This window comes from Pleurodeles waltl, chromosome 4_2 (assembly GCF_031143425.1).
Source record: "Pleurodeles waltl isolate 20211129_DDA chromosome 4_2, aPleWal1.hap1.20221129, whole genome shotgun sequence".
Lineage (NCBI taxonomy): Eukaryota > Metazoa > Chordata > Amphibia > Caudata > Salamandridae > Pleurodeles > Pleurodeles waltl.
In genome coordinates this window covers 277,013,872-277,027,031 of record NC_090443.1, presented here as the reverse complement: position 1 = coordinate 277,027,031, position 13,160 = coordinate 277,013,872, and the positions used below count along the sequence as shown (strand labels likewise).

The 13,160-nt window shown below is 44.8% G+C and overlaps 1 pseudogene; it reads left to right on the top strand.

Annotated features, from left to right (window-relative positions):
* Positions 1-12,586, top strand: part of LOC138293847 (olfactory receptor 4E2-like) — a 45,277-nt pseudogene extending 32,691 nt beyond the window's left edge.
* The last annotated feature ends 574 nt before the right edge of the window (positions 12,587-13,160 follow it).

Sequence of the window (13,160 nt, the reverse complement as noted above, 5' to 3'; positions counted from 1 at the left end):
AGGTATTTAGCTATCTGTTGATTTCTTCATAGACCTGCTGTTGATACGCCCTCGAGCTAGTTAATTCCTCAAGAACAAAAAAATCTTTTAACTTAACCCTAGTTTGACTAAGATTCCGCCTGGCCATTCCCTGACCTCCTGTTTTAATACATTTGGCTTTCGCCTTATACATTGCCATCTGAAGTTTTTTAATTTGAAGCTCTCGCTCTCTACTTTAAAAGAAATAATTTGGCTCCTGGCTGTCACTTTGAATGCTTCCCATACATTGAATGGGGGTGAAGAATTCTGATTAGGCTGGAAGAACTCCTGTATAAATTTACTCATATCTGTGACCCACTTCGGATTACTAAGCAAAAATCAATCTAACTGCCATCTGGCTCTTTCTTTGCTAGCTAGTTCAAGTTCTAATGTTACTGAGACCACTGAATGGTCAGAAAAAACATTTGCCCATATCTTCGACCCAACCCTCTTCAGCGTACGAGATATTAAAAATAAATCTATCCGGGAGGCAGTTCTGTATCGATGCGAAAAACAAGTATATTGAGTGGCTACTGGATATTGTTCTCGCCAGGGGTCAATTAACTGAAAATCACTTTTTATAATATTAAAAAATCTTTTAGTTTTGGATTTTAGTTGCCTTTTTTCCTGATTAGAGGTATCCAATTTTATATCCTGAATGAAATAAAAATCCCCTCCCATAATAAAAGGGTCGGTGGCACTGATAGCAATATTATAGAGTTGCATTAGTGACTCAGCTCCATCTGTGACTGGCCCATAGTAATTAACCAGATTAACTGGGCCTCCAGATAATAAAGCTTTGAGCCAGATCCACCTACACTTGGGGTCTCTAATAACATCTTTTATGATCCAGTCAAATGTATTACTGAGATATGTTACCACCCCTCTGACTGCTAGTCCCGATGAGGCGAATAAAGCCACTGAGTACTGTTTTGGAATATATATTTTGGAGCTGTTACTCTTCAGATGTGTTTCTTGGAAATAAATGACATTGGGTTGAATGAAATCAACCATTTTAACATTGCCTTGTATTTTTGCCTATTTGAGACATCATTTACATTGCAGGAAATTTCTTTAAGCTTCACCATGCTTGTTAGATAGCTCAATAGTGGACCTCATCCAGCTATATCGAGAATATACCACTTCGTAAAAAAAATCAGATTTTTTTCATTCTTTGAATCCCACCATGTGGCTTCCCTTATTCCAACCCTGAACCCACCCCATCTCTCCCCTACCTCCCTGAGTGATCTGAACTCGAGACCCTCCTGCTTAGGGACTCTCAGAGCACCCTCAACCCACATCCCTCCCTCACCCCCACCCCCACTAGTACTTGAGTGCATAAGTGTGGCACTCGAGAACCCAACCCCAAGAGCGAGCAAGATTGACCATGTTGAACAAAACTAGACCATACTGGGCCCTGGTAAAGAGAAAAAAAAAAAAGGTTAACGCCTCCTTGATACCGTGATATTTCTCTATTCCTGCTCCCTTATAGCTTGGATGGAGATCGCCCCCTTTTTACTATTCATTTAAGTCTCTGGCCTTTTGCACATTTTGAAAAATATGGGCCTGTCCCTTATGCAACACTTTTAAATATGCTAGTTGAACAATGCCTGCTGGAGCCCCTGTTTTTTTAAAGTGATCTATGAGACCTACAAATTCACGGCGCCAGCGAGCAGCAGCACTGGACATATCGATGAAAACTTTGAAAATATAGTTCTCAGTTGTTTTTAAAGTTTTTACTCTCATCGCATAGGAGAGGACCTGCTCCTTAATCCTAGTGTCCCCAAAATTTACTATAACAGTATGTGGATATATAAAAGACAATGGTTTAGTAAAGGGGACGCTATTAGCCCGAATAATGGATAAGTCGGTCCTAGTGTCCACTTTTTTCAGAAGTATATACTTATAAATGAGATGAGATACTACTTCTGGCATTGAGGATGTTGCCTTGAGGTCTTCAGGAATCCCAGTAAATCTCATGTTAGAACGTCGTGATCTATTTTCATTATCGTCAAGTGTAAGCCGAATCTCCTCCACGTCCAGCTGTGATTAGGCCATCACTGACTCTTGCCGGGTTTGTGTATCCTCGAGGTCTGAGATCCTTTGTTCAACCTTAGAAATCCTCTGTGAATGGGATATACTAGAGTTAATCTGTTCCAAATGATCATTAATTTTCCTGTTAGCTTTATCTTGCGAAACCTTCAGTACTATAATCTCACTGAGTATCTGGATTAATTTTAATTCAATTGAAGATGGAGGGTCGGGAGGACAAAGAGGGCAGTGAAGTCCTACTGGGACTACCCCTGGATTTTGTTCCATTACAAAGTGATTCATTGCTGCCCCAGAGCTGATGTTAGAGTCAGATTTGGGGGAGGCCTTTCAACCATGGTTCGCTTTAGCACGGTGCCAAATAGAAGATCGTTAATGGAGTTGGCAGAATAGTCTGAATGAGCTTGGTCCTGAAAGTCATTATTACTGCCATCCTGCTCCCCCCTTTTCCGCTGCTTTGTACAAAAAGAGGATATAGTTTCTCCCTGAAAGAATCAGTTGCTTCCATATTAAGGGAAAGATTAGTAGTGGCAGATGACTGTGTAGAAAGGAGGTCAGGACTATGATGGGAAACAGCAGTGGTGTTATCATTGTCTCGAGTCCCTGACTGTGCTTGCAGAGCTTGCCCATTAGTTTGTAAAAGGTGGAAGATCCTATTTTAGGTCTCAACCTTCGTCTAGGTGGACTCAGCCTCAGAGGTACATTCCAAGCCGGAGGGAGTGGAGGTGGAGCCTTGATCAGTAAATTGAGTAGTACCCATAGATGGTTGCAGAGGATCCTGGCCCACACCTCCTATCGCTAGTTGTCCACCTCCTTCTCCCCCGGATTGTCTCAGTGAGTTGCCCTGTGGAGCCGACTTTCGTTTCTTGGGGAGAGTTTTAGTGCTTTTAGCTGTAGCAGCCTTGTTGGTCTGGCGTGGCATGAGAGAGGTATCGCCGATGTTTCATCTCATAATGGAAATTTTTTCTTTCCTTTTCACCCTCCTCCTTCTCTCTTTTCTCCTTATTCTTCCCTCCCCATCTCCTCCTTTTTACCCCTTCTTCCCTGCTCCTCCTACTTTTGTCTCTTAGCACACATTTGATGGGCTTTGTCGCCTACTGCCACTGTTCACAGGGAAGGCTCAATCTCACTTCTGTAGTCGTTTACCACTCTGAGAACTGAGGGAATTAAGGGACCAAGGTCCTAATGTCCTCGATCAGCTTTCAGAGTTGCAAGTGTGCTAGGGGCTCTTGGTCCTGGAAGCTGGAAAAACTAGGAGAGTAAAGAATAGCCATGGTGTAAGGAAATGCCTCCTTGGCATGGTGACCCCCTGACTTTTTGCCTTTGCCGATGCCAAGTTATGATTTTAAAGTGTGCTGAGGCCTGCTAACCAGGCCCCAGCACCAGTGTTCTTTTCCTAAAACTGTACCTTTGTTTCCACAATTGGCACACCCTGGGATCCAGGTAAGTCCCTTGTAACTGGTACCCCTGGTACCAAGGGCCCTGATGCCAGGGAAGGTCTCTAAGGGCTGCAGCATGCCTTTTGCCACCCTGGGGACCCCTCACTCAGCACAGACACCCTGCTTGCCAGCTTGTGTGTGCCGGTGGGGAGTAAATTACTAAGTCAACATTGCACTCCCCTCAGTGTGCCATTCCAACCTCACACTGCCTATGGGATAGATAAGTCACCCCTCTAGCAGGCCTTACAGCCCTAAGACAGGGTGCACTATACCATAGGTGAGGGCATAGGTGCATGAGCACCATGCCCCTACAGTGTCTAAGCAAAACCTTTGTAAGTGCAGGGTAGCCATAAGAGTATATGGTCTGGTATCAAACTTCTCAGCACAATAAATGCACACTGATGCCAGTGTACATTTTATTGTGAAATACACCCCAGAGGGCATCTTAGAGAAGCCCCCTGAAAACATACCCGACTTCCAGTGTGAGCTGACTAGTTTTGCCAGCCTGCCACACACCAGACATGTTGCTGGCCACATGGGTAGAGTGCCTTTGTCACTCTGTGGCTAGTAACAAAGCCTGTACTGGGTGGAGGTGCTTCTCACCTCCCCCTGCAGGAACTGTAACACCTGGCGGTGGGCCTCAAAGGCTCACCCCCTTTGTTACAGCAACACAGGACACTCCAGCTAGTGGAGATGCCCGCCCTCTCCGGCCACGGCCCCACTTTTGATGGCAAGGCCGGAGCAGATAATGAGAAAAACAAGGAGGAGTCACTGGCCAGTCAGGACAACCCCTAAGGTGTCCTGAGCTGAGGTGACTCTGACTTTTAGAAATCCTCCATCTTGCAGATGGAGGATTCCCCCAATAGGATTAGGGATGTGCCCTCCCTCAGGGAGGAGGCACAAAGAGGGTGTAGCCACCCTCAGGACTAGTAATCATTGGCTACTAACCCCCCAGACCTAAACACACCCCTAAATTGAGTATTTAGGGGCCCCCAGAACCAAGCAAGAGAGATTCCTGCAACCTGAAGACGAAGAAGGACTGCTGACCTGAAAGCCCTGCAGAGAAGACGGAGGCACCAACTGCTTTGGCCCCAGCCCTACCAGCCTGTCTCCCCACTTCAAGAAAAAACTGCAACAGCGACGCGTTCCCCAGAGTCCAGCGACCTCTGAAGCCTCAGAGGACTACCCTGCATCTAAAAGGACCAAGAACTCCTGAGGAGAGCGGCTCTGCTCGAAAGAAGAAACAACTTTGCAACAAAGAAACAACTTTTAAAGGACTGCACGTTTCCCGCCGGAAGCGTGAGACTTGCCACTCTGCACCCGACGCCCCCGGCTCGACCTGCGGAGAAGCAACACTACAGGGAGGACTCCCTGGCGACTGCGACCCTGTGAGTAGCCAGAATTGACCCCCCTGAGCCTCCCCCCAGCGACGCCTGCGGAGGGAATCCAGAGGCTCCCACCGACCGCGACTGCCTGCTTCTAAGAACCCAATGCCTGGTAAAGACACTTCACCCGCAGCCCCCAGGACCTGAAAGATCCGACCTACAGTGCAGAAGTGACCCCCAGGTGGCCCTATCCCTTGCCCAGGTGGTGGCTACCCCGAGGAGCCCCCCCTTGCCTGCCTGCTTCGCTGAAGAGACCCCTGGGTCTCCCATTGAAACCTATTGCAAACCCGGTGCCTGTTTGCACTCTGCACCCGGCCGCCCCCGTGCCGCTGAGGGTGTACTTTTTGTCCTGACTTGTGTCCCCCCGGTGCCCTACAAAACCCCCCTGGTCTGCCCTCCGAAGACGTGGGTACCTACCTGCTGGCAGACTGGAACCGGGGCACCCCCTTCTCCATTGAAGCCTATGCGTTTTGGGCACCACTTTGACCTCTGCACCTGACCGGCCCTGAGCTACTGGTGTGGTAACTTTGGGGTTGCCCTGAACTCCCAACGGTGGGCAACCTTGGACCCAACTTTGAACCCTGTAGGTGGTTTACTTACCTGCAAAACTAACAAATACTTACCTCCCCCAGGAATTGTTGAAATTTGCAGTGTCTAGTTTTAAAATAGCTTATTGCCATTTTTGCCAAAACTGTATATGCTATTTTGCTGATTCAAAGTTCCTATGATACCTAAGTGAAGTATCTTTCATTTGAAGTATTGATTGTAAATCTTGAACCTGTGGTTCTTAAAATATACTAAGAAAAGATATTTTTCTATACAAAAACCTATTGGCCTGGAATTGTGTTTGAGTGTGTGTTCCTCATTTATTGCCGGTGTGTGTACAACAAATGCTTAACACTACCCTCTGATAAGCCTACTGCTCTACCACACTACCACAAAATAGAGCATTAGAATTATCTCTTTTTGCCACTATCTTACCTCTAAGGGGAACCCTTGGACTCTGTGCATGCTATTTCTTACTTTGAAATAGTGCATACAGAACCAACTTCCTACACATGGCGAAACTAGTCTCACGACAGTGTCAGCTAGCTGTAGATTTGAAGAAAGGCAGACTTTCTCCCTCCAGCTCTCAACCACCACTGCTCCTCTGTACTCTATTCTACAGAATAGTGTAATATGGTGTAGAAGGTGGGGCCTTATGACCCCCGAAAACTGCAGTCAGCTTGAAAATAGGTGTTGGCAATGTGTCCAGACCGTACCTATCTTTAAAAGTGTCCTTGTAAGTTAGTAATGCAAGGCCTACTGCCTCTCCTAGAAACCCCCAGCCACCACTGGTGTTATTCTGCGAAGCTCCCTTCTGCCTTGGAAGTGCAGCCTGGAGAGCTGGGCTGACATCTTGCTAAACACCGAAGCCAAGAAAACTCCCCCGTCATGTTCCCAAAGGTGTCCCCAATGGTTAAAGTGGTTAAAAGTTTTTGACTACTTGCAACTCCTCAGGAGTGCTCGTCTCACTGGGCAGGGTGCCTTTAAAGAATCAGGAATCGCGGAGTATGGTACGAAAAAGCGACACAACCATTACTGCGTCTCTGCACCGCTCCTGCGTTCTGCCACGACATTCACTCGGCCAGCGTCTCCTCCGTGCTAACAGTGGCCATCTTGCACCTCTTGGTCGGGTTCAGTCACTGAGCATGACGGGAGCTCCACATGACTGATATCTTGCTATTCTCATATTTACGTACATGGTTGAAGGATAGCCTAATTACGCTATGTTAAAACCGTTAAAGTAACATTGGAATGTAAGGAGTGAACTGAACATCACTGAAGAAGGATTGTCTAGGGTTAAAAAGCTTATACATCCAATGGTTTGAGCAGCAAGGTCATTATCTTGCCTAACAAAGGATATTTTGGGAAGAGCTCACTAAAGCTATGGTAAGAGAGAAATATTGGTGGCCCAAGGTGGACAAGCAGGTGGAGGAGGTAGTGAAGGGTTGCCTCTTGTGAGCTGGAAATAGCAAGTCGCTGGTTGTGAAGTCAGCTGATCTGTCACCTATGAGGTTCCGGCTGAACCATGGTCAAAATCTGGCCTGTCTATTCTGGGCCCTTTTGAATTGTTGTCCTCTAAGGAAATATAGGCTTTAATCTTGGTGGACTATACCTTCAAGTGGGTCACTGAGTGCTGTGTGAGTTTTAGCACAATGAAAAGTGTTTAAGACATGGGGAGGCATACCAAAGATCATAGTCACCAACATGAGCATGGACAAAATCATGGCCACCTGGACTGAAGATGCAGAGAGGTCATTATGAGCACATGGTCAGAAGGAAACCTGCTTCCCTAAAGGGATTTTTTCTATATTGATTCTGATTTGTTGAAATGTAGGGTTGTAGGTGTGCCCTAGGGATGGCATGTGAACTCTCTTTCTAGGCAACCTGATACAGTTTTCTATATTTGTGTACATGCTTTTCCTAACTGCATTAGATTAGCACTCTTAAGCCTTACTGAATTCTTAACAATGTTATGTGACTTGTGTCTTCCTTCTGTCAAAGCTCTAGCAGAAAACTAGCAGGGTGATTGGTCAGAGGACTAGCTGGGTGAGCCAGGGATAAGACTGGATACAGGGTTTGTGTGTGGTCTCTGAAGGGAATACAAACAAGAAAGTACCTGAATGTTGGAATGGAAACAGATGGAAGCTGAGGGCTGGAAGCAGGTTTGAGCAGGTAATGAATGAGGAACTGGAAGTATGCAAGGGAAGCACATGTACACATAATAGAAAGGTAAGCAGAGAAACAATGGGCAAACTATCATAAATAATAGTTTGTATGCTCCTCAGAAATGATCTCTTCATGAGGTGAAATGACTTTATGCGAAAGCAAGGAACACATTAATCACACAGAATTCTGGGAGACACCGAGCAACTTCTATGTAGAAGGTGTGCTGAATGGTTCTCTATGTCAAAGGCTCAAGCCCTGGAATCTAACTGGCAGCCTTGGAAACACTGAAACTCAGGATAACAGTACAAAACAGAACAGCAGGGAACAGAACAAGGCACACCTAAACAGAAACTGGGCTCAGACAAAAGAAGGCTGGAGTCAGGGTCAGGAAAATGGCTATGAAAGATCTGCACTCATACAAAGCAATACAGAAATATGCCGACAAACAGGAACACATAATACTAGGATAGGACCCTGCATTTATTAGAGCATATCAAGACAAATGCAGACAGATGACTATGGCTAACATAGGAACAGAGATGCAAAAAACAAGGGACACAAACATATACTACAAGTAGCCGAAAACAATAAAGTGGGAACAGGGAACAAATAAAACATAATCAAAGAACACGCCTGTAATAACAGCAGCAGGAACACAAGGCAAAAGGAGACTCAGCAGAAGTCAGAAGCAAGCAGCTGCTCTCTCACAGGGCTGACACAGCTGGAGGCTCAGGGTAGGAACACAGGTGCTGGGTGAGAGCTAGGTGCAGGAACTTGACTCTGTGCAGGGAATCAGGGAACCACGAATGAAGGTAAGGCTGAACTGGGATCTTGGGAAGAGAAGGCCAGGGGAACCAGACAACACAAGACAGGGAATAGGAAAACCTGGAACAGATCCAGGAACAATTCTAATGAACAGGAAATCACTACCAGGACATGGTCTAGGAAGGGTCTGAAAAGAGAGGGAACTACAAGGATCATAATGCATCAGAGGCATGGAACAGAACCCTGGACTAAAAGATTAAGCAAAACTAATTATGGTAAGAATTGATGTGTATACTGATTTATAGTGATATAATGGCAGGTTTGTAAAGGGCCCTCGTGAGTGACATCTAGTGGCAGAACTGCAGAATCCTGATATCTTCTGTATGGTTTGTGGATTCTTTTGTGGTAGATACTTGTACCTTAGATTGCAATGCGCTTTTACCATATGTTTTCTATTCCATTATTGTTTGCTTCACCCACTGCACACTTCCTGCTATTGTTTAATGGAAAAAGGTAGACATGTAGTGGTCAGTCTTTTTCTGTTTGGAATTTCTTACTTCATAAGTCCTGCAATCTTGTTATTTCACAGAAAGCTGGTGGGGGCTCAGATTTCAGCAAGATGAGCTAGAGTATGCCTTTGCCTGCATCTTAGAGGTGTTCAAGAGGCTTGAAATAAAGTATGTCTTACACACTATCCTCGTAGGTCTCTTTGATAGCCACTACTTAACATACTAAGGTTAAAATTATCTTAAATTTCTTATACACCTTTGATCTTGCTGAATTTTACTTTGCAGTATCATGCTTCAGACCAGTGGCGGCCGACACAATTTAAAACTAGTGGGGTGGGTGTAGGAGGTGCGGGGGGAGTGCACCAGGGGGGAGTGCAATGAGGGAGCACGCATGGGGGGTTTAATAGTTAAAAAAAAAAAAATCTCACCTGGTGCTGCCGGTCGCCTATTGCTCCTCTTCCCGTTCCCAGCAGTACCAGCAGCTTCAGAGACTCCCTGTGTAGTCCAAAGCTGTGCTCATGCTATTACCAAGCATGAGAATAGTGTGGTGATTGGCCTGATGGGGCTGGTTTACCGCTCACTCAGACACAGGGAGTCTGTGCTGTTTCTTCAACCCGGCTGTCAAATACAGCTGGGTTAGTGAAACCCAAGTGAGCGTGTCTGTTTGGCCAGCCTAAGACGGCCGGCCAAACTGACATGCACACTTAAGTGCACTCCACACCCCCCCACTCCCATGGCCAAGCCTCATCCCGCACCTCCCTGCACATGCTGGCTCAGCTAGCAGCTGAAAAATAAAACAATAATAAAATATTGTTTTATTTTTCAGTTGTTGGCTCTGAGCCAGTAGGGCGACGCTCCTCGCCATTGCTAAGGAGCCGCAGCTGCTTCAGACTGAAAAAACTCCAGCATTTTCAGATCTCAGGATTCTTGTCCCCACCCCCCCTAATTCAGCCCTTTAATTCTTCTTCCTTTATTTTTAACCACAGGTAACTAGCTCTGTGCAAATCACAGTGTAAATAATTCCCTCTACGTGTCCCCTCTTAGTGGTGTCTGTGCCTTTCTCTCAACCCGAGACCTCCCTCCCACTCTATCCAGGCCTATTTCTATCTTTTTCTGTCCGTCTTCTTCACTTCTTTTAATTTAAACTGCTCATAGAATACTCTGTCAGCAAGACAACAGCACAAGGTAGATTTGAATTATATATATGCCACAGAAAGAGGGAAAAATATTTGAGTTAAAGCCAAGTAAAAATGTTAGGATAAAGAAAGAGACGATTAAAGGTTTGCTGGTGCTAGACAAAGAGTTTTAATGAATGTTAAAGTAAAGCATTCAACTCCATTAAAAGAGGCACCGGTCACTGCACACAGTGTTACAAATGATTAACCTTTGACAAAATAGTTGAATTCACTTCAAAACCAAGATCAGAGGTGACAATGCACAAACCTTTACCAACAGCATTTGCCTCAGAAATCCAGTTCTAGCATCATTCTTTATGTTCTTTTGTCTGCAATTTTGCAACATAACCTTTCAAAAGACAGCCTCACTTTTTTCTCTGTGCACCCGATTGACGAAGGTAAATTTACACTTTTGAGTACGTTTACTCTTTTTCGACATCGCTCAAACAACTATTTTAATAGTAACTTTATGGATATTGACACTCTGCAGCTGAGGCGGGGTCCTTCGCCCAAAAAGGTCAAGCCAAAGTAGAGTGTATTTTACCCGACTGGATGGGAAAATGGGCAGTCATTTCTCACGTCTACTTCTTGATATATCAGTCAAAATATCAGTGGGGGTTGTTACGTTTTTCTGGGATAGGGTGTTCTGTCATAAATGTGGTGGAGAACTCTGGCCCTGATTTAGAGCTTGGCAGATGGGTTACTCCATCAGAAACATTGACAGATACCCTGTCTGCCCTATTATACATGCATTATATCCTATGACACGTGTAATAAAGCAGACGGGATATGCATCACATCTGTGATGAAGTAACCCATTGGCCAAAGTCTAAATTAGGCCCTCTGTCCAGCAAACTGAGGTTCGGCCCCAAAATTAGCTGGCCAACTATCTGAGGTACTTTTTTTTACTGTTTGAAACCGTTAAGGATAGCCTGGTGGTCCCTAACAGAAACAAATACAAATTTTCACTGCACCACGGTAAAAAAACATCCAGGTATTCAGGGTCATTAGATTTATGCTTTTGAAAAACGAACTCTGGCTTTGGGAGTTTGTTTTTGAAAAGAAAAAAGGTTTACTGGAGTACAGCATGAAATATGATGGCCACTCAGCAAATTTACTGTGCCTTCACATGAGCTACTGCGGTAGTGGCCTCCTCTGAAGGCACAGAGATCTACTGGCGGGGGAAACTACTGGTTATGGCAAGCTGTAGTCCGCTAGGGCAGTAGAGTACATCTCTGCTGCCCTGGCAGAACAGACCACAGTCCGCCAAACCCTAAATAGCCACCTAAGATTTTGCTATCTCTGTCAAATAAGATTATAAAACAATTGTAAATAATAACGGGAATTAATTTTGTTGATTTTGGACTACACTGTCATTTGCTATTATCAAAATGTTTTATTCTTTTTTAAACAGATTTCTGCCAGTGCAATCTTTTCACTAGAGAATCAAACCCAGGTGAAAGAATTCATCCTTCTGGGGATGTCTGATGACTCTGAGGTGCAGATTTGACTTTTTCTGACATTTTCCGTCTTCTTCACTGTGACCTTAGTGGGAAATGGAGCCGTTATTGCAATCATCGCTATCTACCCTCGACTGCACAACCCTACGTATTTTTTCCTTTGTAATTTATCTTTCCTAGACATCTGCTATTCATCTGTGACAGTCCCCAAAATGCTCACCAATCAGTTAACGGAGAGGAAAACCATTTCTTTCAGTGGCTGCATCGCTCAGATGTACTTTTTTCATGTGTTGGGGAGTGCCGAAATGTTCCTACTGGCAGTGATGGCATATGATCGCTATGCTGCAATATGTAATCCGCTTCGTTACACTATGATCATGAGCTGGAGGTTGACTGGGCAGTTGGCAGCTGCGGCTTGGCTTGGAGGCTTCATTCATTCAACACTGCACACTGCCCTAATATTGCGACTCTCCTTCTGTGGCCCAAACCACATTGAGCATTTCTTTTGTGATGCAACACCTCTTTTGGGCCTGGCTTGCTCGGACACCTCAGTGGACGAGGTGTTGATTCTTACCACCCCAGGTTTCCTGGGTCCTAGCTGCTTCTTACTGCTTCTTGTTTCTTATAGTTACATCATCTCAAGCATCTTAAAGATACACTCAGCTGAGGGGAGGCGGAAAACTTTCTCCACCTGTGGCTCTCATGTCATGGTTGTGTCTGTGTTCTACGGCACTGGGGTGTTTGTGTATATACAACCCATGTCTGTCTATTCTGCTGCCAACAACAGTTTTATTACTGTGTTCTATGCAGTCATCACTCCAATGCTAAATCCAATTATTTATACTCTGAGAAACAAGGATGTGAAAGGCGCTATTGCAGCAGTATTGTGTAGGAAACACACAGCCATGAGAAAGACATAAACTGTTAATGTTTTCTAGCCTCAGGGGAACAAACACAAAATAAAATCTTGGAGCACAACTGTTTCCTGCTGTGACCTTCAAAGCATGTTATAATGAATTAAAATTGAGCGAGAAGAAACTACTAAAAGAGTCAAGGCCCCCAAGTTTGTTTTGAAATGTTTTACACAATATTTTATAAAGAATATTCGTGAACTGAGAACAGTCTTGTAAGTGATGTTTTGGACTACAATACACAAATGAATGGCAGCGCTCCCACAGTTCACAGGTCCATGCTGGAGCACCTCCCTCAGTCCAGGTTTTTTCTTTACATTCTGGGACTGTAGTCCTATTGATTCCTTTATAAAATCCACGCTACAAGCCCCAGAATGAAAAGAAAAATAACCTTGGCTGAATGAGGTAGTCATGGATGGGCCTGGGAAATTTGAGAGCTCTTAAATGGTGTCAGTACGGTGCTGATTTGAGTAGTCATTAAATGACAGGAGAAGTCACAGAACAGTCACAGTAGATGTGAATATAATTGATAATGTGCTTAACACTGGGATATTGGTATTTTAGACCATTGGTTAAGACTTGGGTCATGCTCATTTCCTCTTCGGTCCCTTCCCTGTTCAGCTTATTATGTCCCGAGGCATTTATGTGTCCTGCTAGATAAACTTTGACAAGCTCAATCCCCAAATGAAATACATTATCAATAAACTATGGGTGTATAACCATGCCTGCACCCTCAT